The sequence below is a fragment of the Schistocerca nitens genome, chromosome 2 (assembly GCF_023898315.1).
Source record: "Schistocerca nitens isolate TAMUIC-IGC-003100 chromosome 2, iqSchNite1.1, whole genome shotgun sequence".
Lineage (NCBI taxonomy): Eukaryota > Metazoa > Arthropoda > Insecta > Orthoptera > Acrididae > Schistocerca > Schistocerca nitens.
Window position 1 is genome coordinate 888786655 of NC_064615.1, and position 27074 is coordinate 888813728.

The following is a 27074-nucleotide window of genomic DNA, read 5'->3' on the forward strand; positions in this document are numbered from 1 at the left end:
AAGGGATCACAAATTTAGCATTGGAGGGCAGCGTGGAGGGTAAAAATCGTAGAGGGAGACCAAGAGATCAATACACTAAGCAGATTCGGAAGGATGTAGGTTGCAGTAGGTACTGGGAGATGAAGAAGCTTGCACAGGATAGAGTAGCATGGAGAGCTGCATCAAACCAGTCTCAGGACTGAAGACGACAACAACAACAACATATATGTGAATTAGTTACTTATCGTCATCACTGAATTATTTAAGAGAGGAAAAGGATTAAAAACTGAAAAATATATTTAAATTCAATTTCATGTGCATTTTTGTGATCTTATCTGGAAGGATAGAATCTCGTAATCGTTATTAAGACTGATTTTTATTGTTAATGGTACATGAACCTGCAACAAAAATCAAATATAATCGTTCAGAATCTTATGCAGTGCCAGTTGCCGCCAGATAAGACGAATGATATTGTCATATTAAGTATTAGCATTCGGTAACAAAGTACAGTTTTCTTCTCCCGTGGTAGTCGAAATTTGGCAATAGTGCCTGGCTAGCTCTATTATAGAGTTCTTCGGTCTCCATTTATACGTTAAAACCTTTCAAATAGCAATCCATTTCTCCCGTCTGTTCAATCAAGTCTATACACTCCTTTTGAAGTGCAGTCCCTCTCCTTCGCCTGAGAGGTCGGCGATTAATGGGGGCTAGGTTCTATGTATTAGGCCATTCCTCCTTGGTATTGGAATTATCTCACATAGTTATAAAATTGAAGACGGTGAAGTGAATGGCCGGGAGACTAATTAAGGAATTATACATACGGCAGAAAGCAAGCATGACGCTAAGAAACGGTGTGACAGGCTCGTTTGAAATCGGCAGAGGGTTAAAACAATTTTGCTGTCTTTCACCGACTCACTTTACTACATGTGTCGAAAACTTGATAACGAAGACACCAGAAGGGAGAAAGGAAGGATTAGGCATATGGGGCCGAAAGATAAACCGCATCAGATTTGCTGATGATATGGTACTGCCTGGAGATAAAACAATGTGTGTTCAAAGAACACTATACGGGCTTGAAGAAGAGTTGCAAAAATGTGGAATAAAATCAGCACAAAGAAAACTAAGATGATGAGAGTACAAGACAAAGAAGATAGGAGAATGAAAACAACAGAAAGTCATAATATTCAGGTTGCTCAGCACAGATATTTGGGGTGCAAGCTAACTGATAACTGAACTAGTGAAAAAGAAATAAGATCAAGGATTGCAATGGAAACCAAGGTTTCCAGAAAAAGAAATGCTTATTATGCAGAAAAATGGGATTGTAATAAGGAAAAGATTGGTTATATGCTAAATATTTAATTTTGTTGTCTTTGGCTGTGAAAGCTGGACGTTGAAGAAGAGAGGAGACACAAGACTAAGCCATTCGGGAAAATGGGTGAGGAGGAGAATGGAGAAATTAAAATGAAGAACAGTAAAGTAATTGAAAGGGTACAGGAACAAAAGAGCTCTCCTGACTCTGGTTAACAAGAGGACATAAGAGAGAAAGGAATTATGTCAACAGCTATCGAAGATTGGAAGGACTTAAAAGAGTAATAAGGAGATGAATAAAAATGCTGGAACAATTGAAAAGAAGAAGACAACAGACTACAAAGCAATTGTCCTGGAATGGGAGCAGATGGAGACAGTGATGGTATCAGGAACCTGCCAACCGGTAGAAAACCTGATGATGACGACGATGATGATGATGACCCTGTCGCGTTGTATACTTCGGTTAATACTATCTCTTTTATTGTCACGCTCTGTGACTAGTTGCGGTAATACACCTTTTACAGTTCTTGTCAGTATCAATGAAATTCTCCAACACAGCCGTGTAACTAAGATGTTATTTTATTTTATTTTGACGACAACCAGTTTCGGCATTCCACTATGCCATCTTCAGGCCCCATATGCATCTCTCAAAATAAACGATAATGCCATACAGTGCCATATATCCATGGATTTCGCGAATTCAAACCGTTTCACAAGTGCTTCTTTCGAAGACTTGAATTGCTACTGAGTCTTCGAATGAAGCACTTGTGAGATGGTTTGAATTCACGAAAAGGGGGGGGGGCGGGGAGTATATGGCACTATATGTCATTATCCTTTATTTTGAGAGATACATATGGGGTCTGAAGATGGCATAGTGGAATGCCGAAACTGGTTGTCGTCAAAATAAAATAACATCTTAGTAACACGGCTGTGTTGGAGAATTTCATTGATATTGACAATTACTTAACCAGCTGATGTTCGCTGCCCATGAAGGATCAGCAAAGATTTTTCAGTCCTGGTAGCATTTCTTCCTGTCGCATGATGTGTGGAGATGTGATGTTGCTGGTGGAATAGTTAACGATTTTAATATTCCTGTAATATTCTCCCACGTCAGTGGAGGTTTACGCCAATCTTCTTTGCATAACAGACTTGGGCGTACTATTCAGCGAATGAGTACAGAAATGGTATAGAAAAGAAAAACGTTGCTAGCAAAAATGGTATGAAAACTATAGGCATCAGTTCCCCACGAGGTGTTAGCCATCCTTCACGATGACGTTGCGTGTGTCGAGTTTCTAGGTTTTCTAAGTATTTTCAGCTTGTCAGGTTGTGGAAAGATTACATTGACGATTTTCTGGATCACCTGTGCTTGTAATACCAATGGCGTTTACACGATTTCCTACACTTACCCACACTATTCCTGCACTGTTCTTCAGGTTCCATGTTACCTCATAAGGAAATTATGTTTATCGTTGATTTTGGGAAATGCTTCTGGGAATATTTCAGATACTCACATTAACTTATTTGCAAGGTCGCCACTGAGATACATCGAGGTGTAAGAACATCGTCTGAAAAAAAGTTACATTTATCATACGGACATTTATTAAATAACTGTTGGATACAAGCTACAATGGAATAAATCGTCATGGATGGAATAGAACACGGTCTTAATCTGAATGATTACTGTATCCAGACTATTAGATCAAGTACTGCACATGTTACGTCGTTCACATCCTTTTCAAAGAACCTTCCTTATGCCACAGAATAAAGTATACGGTTACACAGCTTAAAAAAAGGCAGGTATAGACATTTAAAATTACTAGCGTACGTCACAAAGTTCGCCACGATCTCCGCCATAACTGCGCAAAAACAGCACGGTGATATATTTAGTCGTTCTGGATATAGTTGGCTTAGCCTGTCTCAGCTGCCCCACCCGGTGTACAGTGTACAATGTGCATGTCTACATAGAAATAGTGCGATGCAGTGCTTACAGTACATTCATTCGAAATTATTTTCGGGTGGTATGATGCACGTGCTGATGAGAGGGGGCGGGGGGGAGGAGGTGTGTCACGAGGGCTATGAGCCCTCCTTGCCTCCAAAGTACAGATTACTACATAAGTATATATCTTTAGCTATATCAATTTCCAAATTTCACAGCTAACGTTCAGAGAATAAAGTGGGATGAACCTATGAGTCCCAGGCTCACGGTGCCTGCCTGTCAACAACAAATCGCACACAATCTGTACGTTCACAATCTGTACGTTCACGCATATAGTACAAATATCTACAGCATGAACATTGGGATGCCCAAAACGAGTATTCTGTCCGCAACATCTCCTGCAGCTCAAGTAACGTGATTTTGGGACGACACGTTTTAGCCCGTCTAACGCTTAATGTAGTCTGAGTGTTACTACTTCACTGCTACCGATAGATCACCTTCGAAAGTAGCGTGAAACTTTGTGTAGGTGTTTTGCAGACATCTTAACAGTTTGATACCAGGAACTGAAGTTGGCTTAAAGATGTGAAGAGCAATGGTAGTATGCTTTTTCGCCGCAGTATCACAGCTCAGATTCCACTTGGTTTACGTTATTTCGGTAACGGCATTAGAAGTGACAGCCAACAATATTTTTTACGTGTTCCATTGCAATTATTCACAGTGTCGAATCTCTGTTCTAATTAATTACCTTACGATGACGCTGCAGACGTCGCCGAAGTGTCAGAAAAAAAAGTTTTTGGAACTATGAAGTTGTTACAGTAAATAGGGTAAGCGATTTGCACCACCTGATTGTTCATTAGTATTTTCAATTTTTTATTATTTACCCTTCTGTTTTTTTCGGCAAGTAACATTTATTTCGCCATCTCATCAGAATTTTGGAATAATAAAAGTGGCAGCCAATATATTTTTTAGGTTTTCTGTTGCACTGATTCATGTTGTAGAATTTGTTCTAATGAATTACGTTACAGAGACACTATATAGGACTGTCTCATACAAAAATACAAATTTTCGAGAACCTGCCTAAACTGGAGCAAAGACCCCATATATAATTTTTATCTGCACATGAACATAGCACCAATATGTATACACTGACTGGCAGTTTCCTTGCAAATTTATCTAAGACTTTGTTCGTAAACACATGGCCATAAAATCGCAGAAATTAGCTCGATACAATACAAGACCTAATAATGTAGTGTCTCGATATGTTTCAACTTGTAATGTGCCTCATATCAATATGGTATTTACGATTATATGTTTGTTGTGCATACATACGAAAAGTAACTGGTCCTCCATTCACATATTTCTCTTTACACCCGTAGCAACGACAATACTGCACCATCTTTTCAACAGCCGTACACTTTAAGATATTCTGTTTTATTCTGAAAACAACCAGTTTCGGAAATTCATTTTGCTATCTTCAGGCCCCATACGCTTTTTTTCAAATTGGGCCTGAAGACAGTAAAATGAATTACTGAAACTGGTTGCTTTCAGAATAAAATAAGATACCTTAAAGTGTACGGCTGTCGGTAAAGTTTATTGACATTGAAAAGTACGTACCAGCCGACGTCCGCTGGCCGTAATGGATCAACAGAGATACAATACAAGACAAGCTGTCACTAAAACTCAAACGTACAGAAACGTATGTGGAATAAGGTGAATACATGCAATCTTCAAGTTTCGCTACTACAGCAAAATGTAGACATGCAGCGTATTTCCAAAATCATATGAGATGTTGAGAACATGCACAGCCGATTATACTCACTGCTTAGAAATAGGTACTCCATGTAACGATGGTAAGACCGGAAAACCACTGGAAGTTGGTTAATGGAAGACTGTCTACGAAGGGAAAAAAACACATAAAGACATACTAGCCTTCCGAACGTAGGTGGAATCGAGTGAAAAGGACAGAAAAAAGCATTCAACACATTTACGCGCTCACACTCCATGGTCATCAGACCTGTTCACAGTCACATTGCTAACTCAAATACTGTTAATGGCGATTTTATATTGTCTAAATTATGGCGTTGTCAGAGTTATGAGAGATTGTTGCTATTATAGTTCTTAAATTGACTGTGAGGCCCATGTCCTTCTCAAATTTTCGGAAGAATGCTTTTCTAATCCTACAGTCTTCTTAACTGGACTTCCTCGAATTCTGTGCTAGAACCATGTACTACGTATTCACGTAATTTCTTCTTCTTTCGTTTCACCCGACTTTGCGGTACGTTAAACCAACCAATTTTTTAATGTTGTTTGCTTTTTCATTAGTCCAGTATTGTTTCATTCTTTCTTATCTTGCTTGCCTACCTTTTTTTTTGCAGTTTTATCTATAAACATATTTCTGCGATTTGGAGTTCTCTAGCGCCTTCTCCGTTTCCTTAAACCAATTTGGATGATTTTTTTTCTTTTTGCGGAAGTAGTGAAACTTTTTTTTGTTAGTCTGTTTGCGTTCATTCTGGGGATGTGTCCATAAAAAACAGTTCTTTTCTCATCGTATGTGGAGCTTTTCGGTACTTTGGTAAGTGGTTTCTTTTTTGATGTGGATTAGTTTGTTGTTGTGGAATCTGGGGCCAAGGATTTTTCTTAATATCTTTATTTCTTTGATCTCTAGCTCTCGAGTGGGCCATAGTTGGTGATGGACAGTGTTTCGGTTACATACAGGGCTTCTGGTCTGATTATTCATTATTACTTTTATTTTACATTATAATTATATTAAATATTTTAATGTTGTATTGTTGTTACTATTAAAATCGTATGCATTTGTGGTACGCTGAAAGTGTGGGTGATCATAGGTAAAAGTATTCTTGATAATTTTGAGCTCCACAGCTAACTGATATCAATGTTAATTATTAATGAAAAACATCTCAGCTGTATTGATACACATTTATTGTGCTACAGCCTCTTTAGTTTGTTAGAAAGTCACCGGATTGTCGAGTTGTGCCAATACCAGTCTAATGTACGCTGCATGCACGTACTGCTCGCCGTACTTCTGCCAGCCGATCGGTATAATTACACTACTGGCCATTAAAATTGCTACACCAAGAAGAAATGAAGATGATAAACGATTATTCATTGGCTCAAATGGCTCTGAGCACTATGGGACTCAACTGCTGAGGTCATACGTCCCCTAGAACTTAGAACTACTTAAACCTAACTAACCTAAGGACAACACACACATCCATGCCCGAGGCAGGATTCGAACCTGCGACCGTAGCGGTCGCGCGGTTCCAGACTGTAGCGCCAGTACCGCTCGGCCACCAGCGGCCGGCGATTATTCATTGGACAAATATATTATACTAGAACTGACATGTGATTACATTTTCACGCAGTTTGGGTGCATAGATCCTGAGAAATCAGTACCCAGAACAACTACCTCTGGCGGCAATAACGGCCTTGATACGCCTGGGCATTGAGTCAAACAGAGCTTGGATGGCGTGTACAGGTACAGCTGCCCATGCAGCTTCAACACGATACGACAGTTCATTAACAGTAGTGAGTGGCGTATTGTGACGAGCCAGTCGCTCAGCCACCATTGACCAGACGTTTTCAATTGGTGAGAGATCTGGAGAATGTGCTGGCCAGGGCACCAGTCGAACATTTTCTGTATCCAGAAAGGCCCGTACAGGACCTGCAACATGCGGTCGTGCATTATCCTACTGAAATATAGGGTTTCGCAGGGATCGAATGAAGGGTAACACATCTGAAATGTATCGTCCACTGTTCAAAGTGCCGTCAATGCGAACAAGAGGTATGGCACCCCATACCATCACGCCGGGTGATACGCCAGTATGGCGATGACGAATAGACGTTTCCAATGGGCGTTCACCGCGATGTCGCCAAACACGGATGCGACCATCATGATGCTGTAAACAGAATCTGGATTCATTCGAAAAAATGACGTTTTGCCATTCGTGCACTCAGGTTCGTAGTTGAGTACACCTTCGTAGGCGCTCCTGTGTGTGATGCAGCGTCAAGGGTAACCGCACCCATGGTCTCCGAGCTGATAGTCCATGCTGCTGCAAACGTCGTCGAATTGTTCGTGCAGATGGTTGTTGTCTTGCAAACGTCCCCATCTGTTGATTCAGGGATCGAGACGTGGCTGCAATCCGACCTTTATCAAAGTCGGAAACGTGATGGTACGCATTTCTGCTCCTTACACGAGGCATCACAACAACGTTCCACCAGGCAACGCCGGTTTACTGCTGTTTGTGTATGAGAAATCGGTTGGAAACTTTCCTCATGTCAGCACGTTGTAGATGTCGCCACCGGCGCCAACCTTGTGTGAATGCTGTGAAAAGCTAATCATTTGCATATCACAGCATCTTCTTCCTGTGGGTTAAATTTCGCGTGTGTAGCACGTCATCTACGTGGTGTAGAAATTTTAATGGACAGTAGTGTATTTATATGATCGTCACTTCCGGTTTTTGACTGTAATGTTACACAATACATGACTTCTTAAATAATGATGCAGGCACAGCTCGACCAACCTGACGATGCTCTGATATCGAACAAGAGCACGTGACACAATAAATTTGTATCCATACAACTGTGGTGGTTTTCGTTAATCGTTAGCATTGGCAAGTAAAAGTAATATTTTCAAGGGGTGGGGAACTGACTTAAGAAACTGTGACGTCTCTCCCAGCCTCCTGCCCAACTGCCCCACTCACCCTCCTCCCCTCCCCTTCCCCTCCCCCCCGCCCCCTCTCTCTCCCGGCAAAAAGATCGAATCTCGCTTCTGCATCTGTACCTGGTGCTAGGTCTGGCAGGTAAGTCTGTTAAATTGAAAACGATTCTGCCAGAAGAGTAGAGAAAACTGTCTGAATTCCCATTCGGGCAGTATGACTCGTTCAAATCCAAACCGCGTATCTCGTGCCGGCCGGAGGTTCGGCGTGCGCAGGCGCGGATTCAGACGCCCTCGGCCACGCGCTAGTTGCGGCGCCTGGCAACCTCCCAGGTCACGTGACCGAGGCCAGGCTGCGCGCCGGGCAGTCTGGGCCGGTGATTCAGCGCTGGGTGCTGGGCGTCACCTCCCAAATAAACACGGCCTCCCGGAGGGGAAGCGCCTCCTTGCGACCTCATTTCACCGTGGACGGCGGCGGCGGCGTCGGTGTTGGCTATTTGTACACCAAGGGCGCTCGTAATGGCGTCTGGCACTCTCGCTTGCTGTATTCCTCCTGTGACGGTTTATCCACTTCACTATCATTTAAGTAAGCGATTATCGATTGCTGAAATAAAGTCGAACGCTGCACCTCGCAAGAGACTGATCCTAATCCAACGCGATTTTACATAAATTCTGTTTTTATTATACACAAGACATGTTTTCAACAACACAACTTTGTTGATTGCTTTTGCTTGCTGACGCTGTAGATGCCACACTACCCTTCTAAAAATGTATTTTCAGATCTCTTTAAGAAAACCATATTTCGAATGTTGAAACTATATAAATTCATTACCCCATATTTTACCACCATGAGTGAACGATCTGTAACAGCTAAAGATCACGATAGGCTAATAGCTTTCATGGGGGACCTACCCTAATGGTTAATTACAACATCGGATCATAAAGGAATCTGCTATGCAATATAAAAATTCAGTTAAATGACGTTTTCAAAAGTAGTTTATTCAACTAATCTTTTTTTCAATTAATTTTACTGGCTTTTTGTAATTCAACTAATTCCAGATGCCAAAATATAATGTTTTGCACGTGCAAATGATTTCCAATCACATCTGGTGAATTATTATTAGTAAATATTAATCACTAGGTAAACTGTCCATAAATCTGGAAATAAAGCTGTCTCACAGAAAGACCAGTTTTGTAATACGTACGACAGTTCCTTTAAGATTAGACACTTTACACAGCGTTTCATAGTCATTCTAAATTTAGTAAAAATTACGTTTACTTTACTTTGTTAATATAGCAGTCATGGAAGAAATAACCGAATTAACTATTGTTGCTGCTGCTGCTGAGAATTCTTCCGCGTTGTATGGCCGTGGCCCATGGAACTCTTCTATCCCTGACGTTTCGTCCAAGGCTACGTTGGACATTTTCGGAGGTGCTCGGCAAGACTCAGCACAACCAGGAGCACCTTCAACGATGTCCAACGTAGCCTTGGACGAAACGTCAGGGATACAAGAGTTCCATGGACCACGGCCATACAACCCGGAAGAATTCTCAGCAGCTGAAACATTCGGTCATGAAAGCCTTCATTGTGTAATTATTGTTGCTACCGTAGTTATATACATTCCACCTAATTTAATATACAAACGGCAATTTTATGTTAAAAGTATTATAAACTAAAATAGTGCTTGCCACCAGGGAGCTTTATTCTTCGATGAAGCACAAGTATATACTTCAGTTTTCCGACATCACGTCCTTTAATCTAGTGGAGACATGTGTATATCTAGATTTTTATGGGATGCCACAGACAGTTCTAAAAGAATTTATGTTGAAGTAGTTCGTTAACACCTCCAGTATTTTGTTGTAAGGACCTGTTAAAATTAAGTTTCTAGTGAAAACACCTGGGCAACCGTTGTTGTGGACATTGTGACTCTTGGTTTCGTGAACTGTTCAAATGGTTCAAATAACTCTGAGCACTATGGGACTTAACATCAGAGGTCATCAGTCCCCTAGAACTCAGAAATACTTAAACCTAACTAACCTAAGGACATCATATACATCCATGCCCGAGGCAGGATTCGAACCTGCGACCGTAGCGGTCGCGCGGTTCCAGACTGAATCGCCTACAACCGCTCGGCCACAGCGGCCGGCTCGTGAACTGTGTTTACTAATAAACCACATACTTTGAATAAATGCTTTTATTTGTTAACTGATACGTGGAACGCAGTACCTTTAGCACAAATCAACTCAAGGGCCCAATCTCTTGGAATAGATTAAAAAAATGTGTGTGAAATCTTATGGGACTTAACTGCTAAGGTCATCAGTCCCTAAGCTTACACACTACTTAACCTAAATTATCCTAAGGACAAACACACATACACCCATGCCCGAGGGAGGACTCGAACCTCCGCCGGGACCAGCCGTTGGAATGGATTGTAGACAGTTTATTTCATCATTGTTTTCTATGAAATCCACGGTATGGATTTATGGCATTATTTTATGGGGGCTCAGAATTTAATTATTTTCAGACATCACGTTATAGGTAACGCCATAACAAGCATCCAGCTGTATGCCTGCTAGTCCATTGTGCTTTGTATGTACAGCTGGATAATCCCACGAAGTTTGGGTCATTTTCTTCTAATTCTTTTCAACTAATCAATGTCCTTGACCACATTTTCGTTTGCCCCTCGATTTCTTTCGACAAGTATCATCAACTGAATACCATATAGTAACATCTACTGCTCTACGCCCACAAGCGTCCTGGCACCTGGTGAACATTTTACATACACCGACTGCTCTTCTATGGCAGCATACAGAAGTTACTTTGTTCAACGAGATGTTAAGGGAAGTTCACGAAATAGTATAATCTCCTCTATTGGGCGTAAGAGATTAGGGTGGGCCGTTACACGCTCCTAGCCTAGCTGAATTGTGCTGTGCTCAAGTCTCTACCTTGCTTAGTGAAGCTCAACTGGACTGCGTTATGCATTGCTGCTCTATGAAATATTGATGGGTTGCTTGGTTCTGGACTATCTGGATCGTTCTCTTTGTGTGTTCTACAATTTAAGACGACCTAGCATGGATTGGAACTGCTAAATATCAAGTGATTACATATCCATATTTTTGTGTAAGAAAGAGTCAGTCGCACCGCAGCAGGTGCAGCACTGGCAACTGGGCTGTGGCGACTTCAGCGAGGGCGCGCGCGTAATCCTACTGGCGCCACTTGTGCGCGCGTTCCATCGGGTCTGGATCTCGTCGTATCATCTTTACTGGGTCATGTGTTCCCTCTGGGACTGTGCCGTGGTGAGTCGTGTGTCGGACACGGAGCTGGATGGGTGTACCTAGGTACTCGGCGTCCTGGCGATTGTAGCTCGTTAACATCGTTGACCGTTGCTACTGACGGGTTTAGAGGGCAAGCAGCGGCTCTCGTCTCATGTAACCTGGTTACGATGTGCATCAGTCAATTGTGGTGTGCTACACTGGCCATAAAAATTGCTACACCAAGGAGAAATGCAGATGATAAACGGGTATTCATTGGGCAAATATAGATTATTATACTAGAACTGACATGTGATTACATTTTCACGCAGTTTGGGTGCATAGATCCTGAGAAATCAATACCCAGAACAACCACCTCAGGCCGTAATAACGGCCTTGATACACCTGCGCATTGAGTCAAACAGAGCTTGGATGGCGTGTACAGGTACAGCTGCCCATGCAGCTTCAACACGATACGACAGTTCATCAACAGTAGTGAATGGCGTATTGTGACGAGCCAGTTGCTCAGCCACCATTGACCAGACGTTTTCAATTGGTGAGAGATCTGGAGAATGTGCTGGCCAGGGCAGCAGTCGAACATTTTCTGTATCCAGAAAGGCCCGTACAGGACTTGCAACATGCGGTCGCGCATTATCCTGCTGAAATGTAGAGTTTCGCAGGGATCGAATGAAGGGTAGAGCCACGGGTCGTAACACAACTGAAATGTAACGTCCACTGTTCCAAGTGCCGTCATTGTGAACAGGAGGTGACCGAGACGTGTAACAAATGGCACCCCATACAATCACGCCGGGTGATACGCCAGTATGGCGATGACGAATGCACACTTCCAATGTGCATTCACCGCGATGTTTCCAGACACAAATGCAACCATCACGATGCTATAAACAGAACCTAGATTCATCCGAAAATATGACGTTTTGCCATTCGTGTACCCAGGTTCGTCGTGGAGTACACCATCGCAGGCGCTCCTGTCTGTGATGCAACGTCAAGGGTAACCGCAGCCATGGTTTGCGAACTGATAGTCCACGCTGCTGCAAACGTCGTCGAACCGTGCAGATGGTTGTTGTCTTGCAAACGTCCCCATCTGTTGGCTTAGGGATCGAGACGTGGCTGCACGATCCGTTACAGCCATGCGGATAAGATGCCTATCATCTCGAGTGCTAGTGATACGACCTTCATCAAAGTCGGAAACGTGATGGTACGCATTTCTCCTCCGTATACGAGGCATCACAACAACGTTTCATCAGGCAACGCCGATCAACTGCTGTTTGTGTATGAGAAATCGGTTGGAAACGTTTCTCATGTCAGCACGATGTAGGTGTCACCACCGGCGCCAAGCTTGTATGAATGCTGTGAAAGGCTAATCATTTGCATATCACAGCATCTTCTTCCTGTCGGTTAAATTTCGCGTGTGTAGCACGTCATCTTCGTGGTGTAGGAATTTTAATGACCAGTAGTGTGAATACGCGCGAGACGTATTGAACAACTCGTTAGCAGCCACGTGCAGTAGGGCAGTATTATCCGATGCCTACCTGGAGTCCTAAAGCTATTGGCCTCCTTGGCATTTGTTTGAAATTATACACACATCAAAAAAAGTTTTCATCACCCCGGTTCCCAGAACTCCTGAAGATGAACGTTGACTGTGCATATTGTATCACACACACAGTCTGATGTTAATAAATGTCACTAAACCCGCCCAAACATGAATACAACCATGCATGAGCAGCGCCTATTAGACGGAGGGGGTCCAACAGCCGATCAGTTCCAGTCATCCACCAGGAAGGAGGTACACGGCTCGTGTTGCCTGTAGTTCAGTCGTGCATAGACGATCATTACCGCGGTTCGATCGCGTCCGCATTGTCTGTGCCAGGAAGGGTTCTCAACAAGGAAAGTGTCCAGGCGTCTCGGAGTGAACCAAAGCGATGTTGTTCTGACATGGAGGAGATACAGAGAGACAGGAATTGATGATGACATGCCTCGCCCAGGTCGCACAAGGGTTACTACTACAGTGGATGACCGCTACCTACAGATTATGGCTCGGAGGAACCCTGACAGCAACGCCACCATGGTGAATAATGCTTTTTGTGAAGACACAGTTCGTCGTGTTACGACTCAAACGGTGCGCATTAGGCTGCATGACGCGCAACTTCACTCCCGACGTCCATGGCGAGGTCCATCTTTGCAACCACGACACCACGCAGCGCGGTACAGATGAACCGAACAACAAGACGAATAGACAACTCAGGACTGGCATCACGTTCTCTTCACCGATGAGTGTCGCACATGCCTTCAACCAGACTATCGTCGGATACGTGTTTGGAGGCAACCTGGTCAGGCTGAACGCCTTGGACACACTGTCCAGCGAGTGCAGGAAGGTGGACGTTCCCTGCTATTTTGGGGTGGCATTATGTGAGGCCGACGTAGGCCGCCAGTGGTCATTGAAGGTGCCGTAACGGCTGTACGATACGTGAATGCCATCCTCCGAACGATGTGAAACCATATCGGCAGCATATTGGAGAGGCATTCGTCTTCATAGACGACAATCTGCGCCCCCATCGTGCACATCTTGTGAAAGACTTCGTTCAGGATAACGACATCGCTCGAATAGGTTGGCCAGTCTGTTCTCCAGACACGAACCCTATCTAAGATGCCTGGAATAGATTGAAAATGGCTGTTTATGGACGACGTGACCCACCAACCCCTCTGAGGGGCCTACGCCAAATCGCCGTTGAGGAGTGGGACAATCTGGACCCAATAGTGCCTTGATGAACTTGTGGCTAGTACACCATGACGAATACAGGCATGCATCAATGCAAGAGGACATGCTACTGGGTATTAGAGATACCGGTGTATGCAGCAGTCTGGACCACCACGTCTGTCACGTCTGAAGGTCTCGCTGTTTGGTGGTACAACATGAAATGTGTAGTTTTCATGAGCAATAAAAAGTGCGGAAATGATGTTTATGTTGATCTCAATTCCAGTTTTCTGTACATATTCTGAAACTCTCGGAACCGAGATGACGCAAAACTTTTCCTGATGTGTGTATACGAAAACTTTTTAGTAAGTACGGTGCTTAAAGATTGGAACCTCTCAAAGGGGTGGGGGTGGGGTTGAAAAAATATCATATCTCACGATCGCGCAAATACCCGGACTATATTCATTCGGAACTTGAGAATGAGAGAACATTGCTGGTGGAGGTCCTTGGTAGTAAATACTGTTGCGAGTTTTATTAATTTACTGTACTATGTTTATACGATTGCCTGATTGTAACATACTATGGGCAGAGTGTGGGAATATTGTGCTTCCTATTCTGTTGCCCTTGGTTGGTGCCCGCTTGTGTGTCACAGGGGGTGAAACACATTTAATATACTTATTTTTTTATTATATACTCATGTTTTATACTTATGTTTTATTATTGCTATGCAATTTTTTACGTAAACATTAACTCTGAGCAGAATATGAAATTTATTATTAATTGCCTAATCTTCTGTTGATGTCGTTGTGTTTGTGTGAAAGCACTTATGTTGTTAATAAGTGTTCTTATAAAATGAAAATTGGCCAGGTGCCACAAGCATTTGCGCTCTGAGGGCGCAGTACAAATTCAATTACGAACACTAAAAACAGAGACGAATGACCCATTACAAAGGAATTATCCGAATAGGGCGGAAATCTGTAGAAATGGTGCCCAGGGCGTCCCCAGTCACAGTTTCGGCCTGCAATGTCGTGGCTGGAGTAAAATTGTCTTCAGTGATGAGTCCCGCTTCGAACTGAGCCCTGATGACCAACGAAGACGAGTCTGGAGACGCCCCAAACAGTGATTGGACACCAGCCTGAATGTCGGCCGAAACTCATGAGTGATGGTCTGGGTTGTCATTTCTTTTCATAGCAGGACCCTTCGGTTGTCATCCGCGGCGCCCTTACAGCACAGAACGTCGACGATATTCTAAGCCCTGTTTTGTTGCCCTTCACGGTAAGCCATCATGGGCTTCGCTTTAACCCGATAATGGCCGCCTGCACACGACGAGTGTTTCTACGGTTTGTCCTCGCGCTTGCCAAACCCTACCTTGGCCAGCAAAGTCGCCAGATCTCTCCCCAGTTGACAAGTTTGCAGCACTTTGGGCAGGGACCTCCAACCAGCTCGACAGTTTCAGAATTTAACGTACCAGTTCGATAGAATTTGACGCGATATCCATGAAGAAGGCATCCAACAACTCTATCAATTAATTTCAAGCTGAATAACTGCTTGCATAATGTCCAGAGGTGGACCAATGCGTTATTGACTTCTTCAATTTGTGAAGCTTTGTCTCTTGAATACATCGTGAATAAACCATAAAATTTTTCTGATGTTCTAACCGTTTGTTTGTGTGTACATGCACATCCCATCTACAGATTTCCATCCTATTTGGATAATTCGTTAGTGGTGCGTTTTCTTTCTTTTCCATGACCATCGAAAATATTTTAGTTTTATATCTGAAGTTTGATAATAAATGACAAAGGAATTTTTCTTTGAAATAATTACAGATTAAAAATTTTCGGATCTTTTTCTTTTATTGCACTGTGAGATCTTCCTTCTTGCCAAATTTCATGATTCTAGGTCACCAGAAGTACCCTGCAGGTTTTTATGAATGAAATGATAATTTAATCAAGAACCTACGCTGTCGACAGGAGTTGATATGCATCAACGGGGACAGTTGAAAATGTGTACCCCAACCGGAACTCGGACCCGGGATCTCCTGCTTACATGGCAGACTCTATTCATCTGAGTCACCGAGGGCATAGAGGATAGTGCGACTGCCTGCCTAGGGCATGGATGTGTGTGATGTCCCTAGGTTAGTTAGGTTTAATTAGTTCTAAGTTCTAGGCGACTGATGACCTCAGAAGTTAAGTCGCATAGTGCTCAGAGTCATTTGATAATGCAACTGCAGGGGCTTATCCCTTGCACGCTCCCCGTGAGACCCACATTCCCACCCACATGTCCACACACTACATTCGTAGTGTCCCTGCCCATTACACTCATTACTCGCGGCAGACAATCTTACCGAGTCCCGTAAGATTTTGGGCAATACGTGTGCATCCGCACAGAAGAAGAAGTCTGAAAGAACAGATAGCATCTTCACACATCTGATGAGTGAGTTTACGAGTATCACAATATGTGACATAAATAGCCTTACCTTTTGATTGCATTGACTTAGAAGCTTAACTTTTTTATTTCACCATGGGACCATAGACTTTAATACGTGACATGGATTTCAAATTGGTGCCTCGGCCCCTTCCTGAGAAATAGTGGTCTTAACAGATGGAGAGGCATACAGACAGGCAATAAAGTGGTCATATGAGGGTTTCGTTTTTACTGATTGAAGTACAGAACCCTAAAATTATTATTGAATTATATTATTAAAATAATTATTGTAATATAATTTTATAAAATAACCCTCACCCAAACCCCACTCCACCCAAAATCTGCACGACAAGTAATACGTAATTGTAACATTTATGCTTTGTACATTTATGCTGCTGTTCATTTTCTTTAAATATTTTATTGAAAACTTGGTTTTAGTTATGACTTATACGGCTGTTCACCTGTCAGAGGTGATGAGAAATGTTATTGTAGATTGGTGTTATGGAATCTGAATTAGTTCATCTGTCTCTTTGCAACTGCTTTACTCTTTGTTAGATGATTTGAAGGAGATTTTCTTGAGATTGAAAATATGGGTTCTAAATGATACGTCATTCAGTTGGAGTTGCCTACTCCTTATTTGTTTATTTATTTCATTGTCAATTTATCAAGTTTTAATATACTGTGCCTTAGTACTAAGTGAATACATTTGCAGACCGCTGATTTGAACCACAGTTCGTGTAAAAGGATATTCGTGTACACTGAGCTAATACTTTTCTCAACATATTGTGGCGTAATTTGTTCACGCCAATCTCTGTCAGATGTTACAACCTCATATTATATGTCAAAAAGGTAACAACGAAAAAATGGTTTAATGGTGAGTGATATTTAAGGCCACCAGACCGTAAAAATACTTTTAGAGCAATTGTAGAGTGGCGTATTGCATTCAGTATTACGTAGTTAGAGTATTTTTGTAGTAGGTTGAGGAACCAGGATGTTGGTGGGTACTAAAGGGATAACATAGTAATTTAGTTGTTGTCAACAGACATGTCTGGAATGACCACAATGAAAAGACAACATTAGGTACTCCTAAGGAATCTGAGATTATTATCATGGTATCACATCAAATATTTTAAGAACCTACGCATTGCAGGTAGTAAAAAACACAACAGGACCTAAGCATTATCTAAGGATGTATGTGTCCAAAAATTATGGCCTCTATTACCCTGTATATAATGTATCATTAGCTCATTGATTGTTGGTTGGTTGTTAAAAATGGAGTGTGTTACACAATAAATCACATATGTTTCACAAACAACTTCAATTCTAGTTTTGTATTCCTGTTTACATCAACCATTGAGAAAAGCCAGTGACAGATCACGTCTGCTTCGTAGACAACATTTCAATGCAGCTTATCGATAGGTCAATGATTTATCAGGTCTGCTAGACAGACAGCATTTCAGGGTGATTTATCGTTTTGTTCATGTTATGTGTGTATATAGACCATCTGAGGAACTATGCATTTATTTATGTCTCCTTTGCAGATTTATAATTGAAAATAACTCCAAATATTTTGATTTACCCATTTAATTATATGTGTATTGGGAATTTAAAATAATTGTTGGAATGTCTTCCTCTAAATGGTATATGGAACATATTCCGCGTAATCATTTAGTATGAGTGGGTGAGTGATGAAAGCTGTCTGTTATAAACGTCGTTCATGTTACGTAACAATATGTGGGTTGCAAACCTTTCGTATGACTCAAAGACCTTATAGTTTATATTTTCGTCTGCTAGAGAAGTCTTCCCTTTGTCATCATTCAGTATATTGAGGCCAGAGTCTTGTCAATGGGTATGAGGAAAGCTTTCATCCCATCTATGTCTGCATGATATGGTTCCAAGGTGATTTATGACAGCTTCACCCTCCCCCACCCACTCACTCTCTCCTTCTCGGATAGTCACGTAATGTATAAACAGCAGGCTGTTACGCTATAGGCTGGGCTTCTGACCTCTACTGTCTGGACACCTCTCCCACACCTTCCCCCTCTTACCTCCCCCACTCTTGCAGGCCAATTGGACAGTGTCTGTTTAGGATCAAATTTATTGCCCAATGTGGTTTACCCTTTTCTTTATCGCTGTATTTATTACCTCCCCTCCCACGCCATTCTAGGCCGCTTGGGCTATTATTTAGTGTTTACCTGAAAACAAACGCAACTTATTATTCCAAAAAAATAAGATCATATAGACTGACATATTTGTAAAGCATAATAATTATAATCATATTTTAAAGATTAAGAGAATGCTAAGTTGTAGCAAAACTTACGTAAATTCTGTTAAGTTTATAGAGCAGTTGTTTTTTCAGAGAAGGATTTTGTGCTATTTTATAGCTCTCAAGGGAAAAAGAGTGGGATTACAGAATTTTATATGGGTGGTTTTCTTTGTTAAGGCATTAACCACAGAACTGTAATGTATTTATTATACTGGTGTAATTTGCAAAGATACAAATCACTTATGTGATTAATCAGTATACACAAGAGTTGGAGGGTAAGACTGGACAAAAGCTAATACAAGTAGTACTTAATAACTGATTAGTATTCTAAAACCTAGTGTCAGTAAACGTCAGGCTTACAGCAATGCTAGTAGACTTTTGGTTGACATGTATTAGCCATATACTGAGATGAACAACATAAGAGTAACTAAACACCTGACCAGTGACTGCATGCTACTAAGTTTCCCACAGGTAGATTGTGTGCCTATAGCCAATAAATATCGATGAGCCAATGTATCAAACGGGAGACAGCTTGCGCTTGTTTGACCATTAGTGAGGCATTATTTCAAGGCGATATAATTTTAAATTCTTGCTGCAGTGTTATCAGTACAAGTAAAACTAAGGAAACCTACCGAGCAAGAGAAAAAGGCAGGAGACGCAATTACCTAATGCTTTTGTTACGGTGCTCGCTTATTTCCAAGTCCGTATCGATCCTAGTGCTGAGCTTTCACTCAGACGGCGCTTTGGCGCTAGGCGGTTGCTTCCGTGTGTGATCGCTGGCAGGAGCTTAGCTGGAAGCGTGTGAGGAGGTAAGAGGTGGCTGCATTGGCGTGGAGACAGTTCGGCACGGCTGGGGTTGTTTGCGTCTGGACGCCGAGTGGGGCCCGATGGGAAGACGACCGGACCGTGATTTTACGGTTAATAGTGTGGACAGCGGCGTGGTGTGCCGTTTAACTTGATTCGCAAGGGGAGCAAAATCTCGCCTGTTGTAGTTTGTCGAGCCTGAGTTTGAAATACCTTCTATGTGCGGCGGGATGTCATTTGGTCTTCCTGTCTCTCCGATTGCTATCCTCGTTTACCGTCCCATGGATGTATATCGATGGGGCACGCTGCTCTCCGTACTCTACTAGACGCTGGTGATGGAAGTGCGTCGTTCAGCGGCACGTTAGTCTGGGTGCTTTATGTTTCATCTTCAAGTTCATAGTCTTCAAGTGGCACTCCTTAGAGTTTGCCTTGCATAGTTAGATTGGAGTTTATTTTATTTTGTGGTGCTTCCGCTTTCCGTTAACGAAGGTTAAGCTTGATTCGGCACGCCGTACGACGCTTGGCACCTCAGCAGGCGGGTCGGAGCCGCCTTCGCGACTAAACGGAAGCCTTTGCACTGAGAGGTCTTGTGTTTTGCATATTGCTCATAAATTGTTGTTTTGGTATTAAGTTGGCTGAGGTTTCTTATGGATTTCCCGGCATTTGGTCTGGTGTCCGGCCCTGACTAGGTCTCGTTATTTTAAAAGTCGGTCCTTGTTTTGGCTTAGTACGATTTTGGTTTACTGCCTGATGGTTATGGTAGTACGCCGAGTTGCTGTGGTTGTGTTGCATTTTGTATGGGGCTGTGTGCTCGGAGCCGTGGAGTACCATTTGTGTGAACTGCGTCACTGGGGAGTACTGATCGGTCCATTCTTGGTTCTCTGCTGTATGAAATGATTTTATTATTATTTTAAAGTTACATTATCACTTAAATGATTTAATTCTTGTTGCGTTAATTGCAACTTGGGTACTGAGAAATTTAGTAGTGTAATTACGGAAGATTTACTAGTGGCACATGCCACTGTACCTGTATCGTAATCTGTTAATTACCGAAAGACCTTAAGCTCATAATCATATGATGTGATTTTCTTAAATTATTGTATTTTTATGTCATGTTATGGTTTTTTTTTTAATTTGCTGATCACTGGTGTACTGTTCCAAGTATTAAAATGTTTCAGGTAGCTATTAGTTGGGTGGAACGCGCGGAACCGCAACGGAGAGAGTAGTTGCGTGCCTTACGTGTCCGTTGTTTGTTTTGGTGCACCTGAGTTAAGTATTGTGTTGCCTCCTCCCTTTCGCCCCGTAGTGTTCTTCTCATAAACATTTCCTTCAAGGCATTTTAGTTAATTTTATGCTAGTATTATTTTAATTTCTTACATTGGTAAAATTGTGTGGCCTTCATTACGCACACTGTCATAGCGAAGTTGATGTGCCATTGTGATTTCTTAAACTCCATTGTGTGTGCCCTTCGTGATACATATTGTTTGTCATAATAGATTTGAGTATGGTAATTATGTCTCATATCATGCTGTGCGTGTGTAATAGTGCAATACATCTACATCTACATCTATACTCCGCGAGCCACCTTACGGTGTGTGGCGGAGGGTACTTATTGTACCACTATCTGATCCCCCCCTTCCCTGTTCCATTCACGAATTGTGCGTGGGAAGAACGACTGCTTGTAAGTCTCCGTATTTGCTCTAATTTCTCGGATCTTTTCGTTGTGATCATTACGCGAGATATATGTGGGCGGTAGTAATATGTTGCCCATCTCTTCCCGGAATGTGCTCTCTCGTAATTTCGATAATAAACCTCTCCGTATTGCGTAACGCCTTTCTTGAAGTGTCCGCCACTGGAGCTTGTTCAGCATCTCCGTAACGCTCTCGCGCTGACTAAATGTCCCCATGACGAATCGCGCTGCTTTTCGCTGGATCATGTCTATCTCTTCTATTAATCCAACCTGGTAAGGGTCCCATACTGATGAGCAATACTCAAGAATCGGACGAACAAGCGTTTTGTAAGCTACTTCTTTCGTCGATGAGTCACATTTTCTTAGAATTCTTCCTATGAATCTCAACCTGGCGCCTGCTTTTCCCACTATTTGTTTTATGTGATCATTCCACTTCAGATCGCTCCGGATAGTAACTCCTAAGTATTTTACGGTCGTTACCGCTTCCAATGATTTACCACCTATGGCATAATCGTACTGGAATGGATTTCTGCCCCTGTGTATGCGCATTATATTACATTTATCTACGTTTAGGGAAAGCTGCCAGCTGTCGCACCATTCATTAATCCTCTGCAGGTCTTCCTGGAGTACGTACGAGTCTTCTGATGTTGCTACTTTCTTGTAGACAACCGTGTCATCTGCAAATAGCCTCACGGAGCTACCTATGTTGTCAACTAAGTCATTTATGTATATTGTAAACAATAAAGGTCCTATCACGCTTCCTTGCGGTACTCCCGAAATTACCTCTACATCTGCAGATTTTGAACCGTTAAGAATGACATGTTGTGTTCTTTCTTCTAGGAAATCCTGAATCCAATCACAAACCTGGTCCGATATTCCGTAAGCTCGTATTTTTTTCACTAAACGTAAGTGCGGAACCGTATCAAATGCCTTCCTGAAGTCCAGGAATACGGCATCAATCTGCTCGCCAGTGTCTACGGCACTGTGAATTTCTTGGACAAATAGGGCGAGCTGAGTTTCACATGATCTCTGTTTGCGGAATCCATGTTGGTTATGATGAAGGAGATTTGTATTATCTAAGAACGTCATAATACGAGAACATAAAACATGTTCCATTATTCTACAACAGATTGACGTAAGCGAAATAGGCCTATAATTATTCGCATCTGATTTATGACCCTTCTTGAAAATGGGAACGACCTGCGCTTTCTTCCAGTCGCTAGGTACTTTACGTTCTTCCAGAGATCTACGATAAATTGCTGATAGAAAGGGGGCAAGTTCTTTAGCATAATCACTGTAGAATCTTACGGGTATCTCGTCTGGTCAGGATGCTTTTCCGCTACTAAGTGATAGCAGTTGTTTTTCAATTCCGATATCGTTTATTTCAATATTTTCCATTTTGGCGTCCGTGCGACGGCTGAAGTCAGGGACCGTGTTAAGATTTTCCGCAGTGAAACAGTTTCGGAACACTGAATTCAGTATTTCTGCCTTTCTTCGGTCGTCCTCTGTTTCGGTGCCATCGTGGTCAACGAGTGACTGAATAGGGGATTTAGATCCGCTTACCGATTTTACATATGACCAAAACTTTTTAGGGTTCTTGTTTAGATTGTTTGCCAATGTTTTATGTTCGAATTCGTTGAATGCTTCTCTCATTGCTCTCTTTACGCTCTTTTTCGCTTCGTTCAGCTTTTCCTTACCAGCTATGATTCGACTACTCTTAAACCTATGATGAAGCTTTCTTTGTTTCCGTAGTACCTTTCGTACATGATTGTTATACCACGGTGGATCTTTCCCCTCGCTTTGGACCTTAGTCGGTACGAACTTATCTAAGGCGTACTGGACGATGTTTCTGAATTTTTTCCATTTTTGTTCCACATCCTCTTCCTCAGAAATGAACGTTTGATGGTGGTCACTCAGATATTCTGCGATTTGTGCCCTATCACTCTTGTTAAGCAAATATATTTTCCTTCCTTTCTTGGCATTTCTTATTACACTTGTAGTCATTGATGCAACCACTGACTTATGATCACTGATACCCTCTTCTACATTCACGGAGTCGAAAAAAGTTCCGGTCTATTTGTTGCTATGAGGTCTAAAACGTTAGCTTCACGAGTTGGTTCTCTAACTATCTGCTCGAAGTAATTCTCGGACAAGGCAGTCAGGATAATGTCACAAGAGTCTCTGTCCCTGGCTCCAGTTCTGATTGTGTGACTATCCCATTCTATACCTGGTAGATTGAAGTCTCCCCCTATTACAATAGTATGATCACGAAACTTCTTCACGACGTTCTGCAGGTTCTCTCTGAGGCGCTCAACTACTACGGTTGCTGATGCAGGTGGTCTATAAAAGCATCCGACTATCATATCTGACCCACCTTTGATACTTAACTTAACCCAGATTATTTCACATTCACATTCGCTAATAACTTCACTGGATATTATTGAATTCTTTACTGCTATAAATACTCCTCCACCATTGGCGTTTATCCTATCCTTGCGGTATATATTCCATTCTGTGTCTAGGATTTCGTTACTGTTCACTTCCGGTTTTAACCAACTTTCCGTTCCTAATACTATATGCGCACTATTTCCTTCAATAAGCGATACTAATTCAGGAACCTTGCCCTGGATACTCCTGCAGTTTACCAATATTACGTTAACTTTTCCTGTTTTTGGTCTCTGAGGACGGACATTCTTTATCAACGATGCTGATGTTCTCTCTGGTAAGCCGTCAGGTATTTTATCGTTTCGCCCAAGGGGGGGTCCCTCTAACCTAAAAAACCCCCGTGTGCACGCCACACGTACTCTGCTACCCTAGTAGCTGCTTCCGGTGTGTAGTGCACGCCTGACCTGTCTAGGGGGGCCCTACAGTTCTCCACCCAATAACGGAGGTCGATGAATTTGCAACCATTATAGTCGCAGAGTCGTCTGAGCCTCTGGTTTAGACCCTCCACACGGCTCCAAACCAGAGGACCGCGATCGACTCTGGGCACTATGCTGCAGATATTAAGCTCAGCTTGCACTCCGCGTGCGATGCTGGTTGTCTTCACCAAATCAGCCAGCCGCCGGAAGGAACCAAGGATGGCCTCAGAACCCAAGCGGCAGGCGTCATTCGTTCCGACATGTGCTACTATCTGCAGCCGGTCACACCCAGTGCGTTCAATAGCTGCCGGAAGGGCCTCCTCCACATTACGGACGAGACCCCCCGGCAAGCACACCGAGTGCACACTGGCATTCTTCCCCGACCTACCCGCTATTTTCCTGAGGGGCTCCATAACCCGCCTAACGTTGGAGCTCCCTATAACTAATAGGCCCGCCCTCTGTGACTGTCGGGACCTTGCCGGAGAATCGGCCACTGGCCCAACAGGCGAGGCATCCTGTGGTGGCTCGGAAACGATATCACCACTAGGAAGCACCCCGTACCTGTTGGAAAGGGGTAAGGCAGCTGCCACGCGGCCAGATCCCACCTTCGCCTTTCGGCCAGGCACACGCGAGCCCACCACTGTCTGCCATTCACCCTGGAGTGATGGCTGACCGGTAAGATGCTCACTGCCGGAAGACGCAGCGACATCAGGGGTTCCATGTGATTCCAAGGCCACCGAAGTAGGCATAGGTCTCACCACAGTTGCCCCAACACCACTACGAGCCGACGCCTGCGCCTCGAGCTCGATGAGCCTAACAGACAAAGCCTCCACCTGCCCCCGAAGAGTGGCCAATTCTCCTTGTGTCCGCTCACAACAACCACAGTCCCTACACATGACTATGTTTACCCTACTCTATACGGTGACAAATTCCCAAGATAATCTTCTGATGAGCTACTCTGATAATCAAGAAACACTCACTGAAATACGAGACGCGAAAACTACGCTAGGTTTTCCCAGAAAAACTATTTAAAAGCTAAGCGCAGCAAATAAGTACAAAATAAATTTCTCTCCTAACGATCAAGAACTGTTAGTTTCTATGCAGAGCAGATAAACACAAATAGAATCCCTTCCTTAGTGGAAGGTCGTAAACAAAATGCAAAATAAACGCTTTATACAAACAGTACTCGCTGCTGCTGGTGCTCTCGCTCTGGCTGTCACAAGACAAATGGATGATTGTTATTTCTGTTTTTGGCGCCCTTCATGCCTCCTTCTTGTCCCTATTGGTATGCTATCCTTGTACTTGTGTTGGTAACCCCGCATCAGTTTTAAATAAGGACAGCATATCTAACATATTAGACATAAAATAGACGTAAAGGTAATTATTCTATTGAAGTGCCGAGCAGGATAAAAAGGCAGAAGACATAATTACCTTATTCTTTAAATAAGGACAGCATAATCAACATATTAGGCATAAAATAGACGTAAAAGGTAATGATTCTATTGAAGTATTAAAACAAAATATGACTACCATGCATCCGATGTAAATTGATGGATAGGAAACGTCCAAAAGTGTAATCGCTGTACAGTCAGTGACTCATTGAGTATTCATTAAAGAGCTTAATTAGTGCAATGTTACCTTTGGATTTTATTGGAGAATAAAAGAGCAGCTGCATCTGTGTCGGTGTGTACTTGGGATTAAGTAAAGTACATCTCCGGGATATTACAAGAAGGATCAAATTAATTTGATTCATATTTTAGATTTTAATACTTAAGGTATAAAATAAGTAAAGTAAAATATTGAAGAACCTTTTGTAAGACAAGATCAGTTAGACGATGATGTTAAGCGTAATTTACCTACTGCTGTTTTGTATATGCTATACAGGAAGTGACGATGCGATTGTATATATAAGCACTTATATTGTAAGAGTCACGCAAGGCTCCACTGCCATTATTTAACGACATGATTTCTGCTTAAGCGTCTTAAAGACATGACCAACACAAATGTAGCCTACGTAAGATACAATAAAGGAGTGTCACTAAGAAGTGCTAGGCGACATTACAATTGAGAATCGATACTGACAGAAAAACTATAGCATGAACAATAGCACGAGGTAAAAGGAGTATTATTTTCGTAGAATATTAGGAATTCTAAATCCAAGCTAAGTATAATAAAACACGATGGCATGCAATGCGTCATGAACTTTGTGTAGGAGTGTCAATTGGAAATAGTGTTTTCTTTTTTCAAAATAGTCTGTTATTATGATAATAAATAATAGGTTATAAATCCTATTTAGCATTGAAAGTAAATCCTTGAACTGTTGCAAAGTTATTTATTGTAGCGAGTAAAAACTTTTATGAAACTCTATTTAAACCATCTTTTATGCAGCGAGGAAGGTCTAATGCAGTGATTCATTTTGGAAGCTAATTGGCAACGAAATTTGCCGCCCTCGCAGTACATGGTGGAATATTTTATTCTATTTTGTTCGGTAAATAATTAACTATTTTACTACATTAAGTATATCGAGTGAACGCTACAAAATGTGTGTTTTATGTTTGTTTCATGCAGTACCCGGGGCCTTGACGGTAGGAGAGGGGTCTTCTGGCCCTATTTTTCTGACGAGGAGCTGTTGGACGAGTTTGTGGCTAAGTAAAGGTCATGCATAGGGAAGTGATGCTACCAATTACGTCAGCACGCTGTAGTTAATTATATTTTAAAAATTAAGACTTATGCTGTAAAAAAGATGTCAGTTCGTTTTTAGACTTATCAGTGAAGTATATTTTTTAGCCGTGTTTAATTATACACATGTCAGTTAAAGTATCGATTCACTTACGCAGCAGTTACGTGTATTATTAATATGTAATAAGTATTTATGAAGTGTTCAGTTTTCCTCAGTGGCTATAAATGAATTTGTATTTGAAAATCCTTTTTTGAAGAAGTGATATTTAACTAATGAAAAAAATTCTTGAGACCTTAACTACTTGAAGTTAGTCAGAAAGGGTACTATAATGACGTCTAGGTTTTGTGAATTTTCAAGGAACACATTTTGTGAAAGGTTATGTGATGTGATGTGTTTGTGAGACTGACATACTAATTACAACGTTAACATATCACTATCTCCGTAGAACGTAACTGAAAATGAGAAACTTAATTTAATTCTTTAGTT

The 27074-nt window shown here is 42.2% G+C and overlaps 1 long non-coding RNA gene across 2 annotated transcripts in view; it reads left to right on the forward strand.

Moving 5' to 3' along the window:
* The window catches only part of LOC126237199 (uncharacterized), a 418088-nt gene extending 391532 nt beyond the window's left edge, over positions 1–26556 (forward strand). Inside the window, exon 3 of one of the 2 annotated variants that reach the window (XR_007545052.1) lies at positions 26477–26556. This is a non-coding gene — a long non-coding RNA (uncharacterized LOC126237199). Of the gene's footprint in view, positions 1–20535; positions 20839–26476 lie in introns of those variants that run through there. The other variant, XR_007545051.1, reaches the window with a different exon arrangement.
* The last annotated feature ends 518 nt before the right edge of the window (positions 26557–27074 follow it).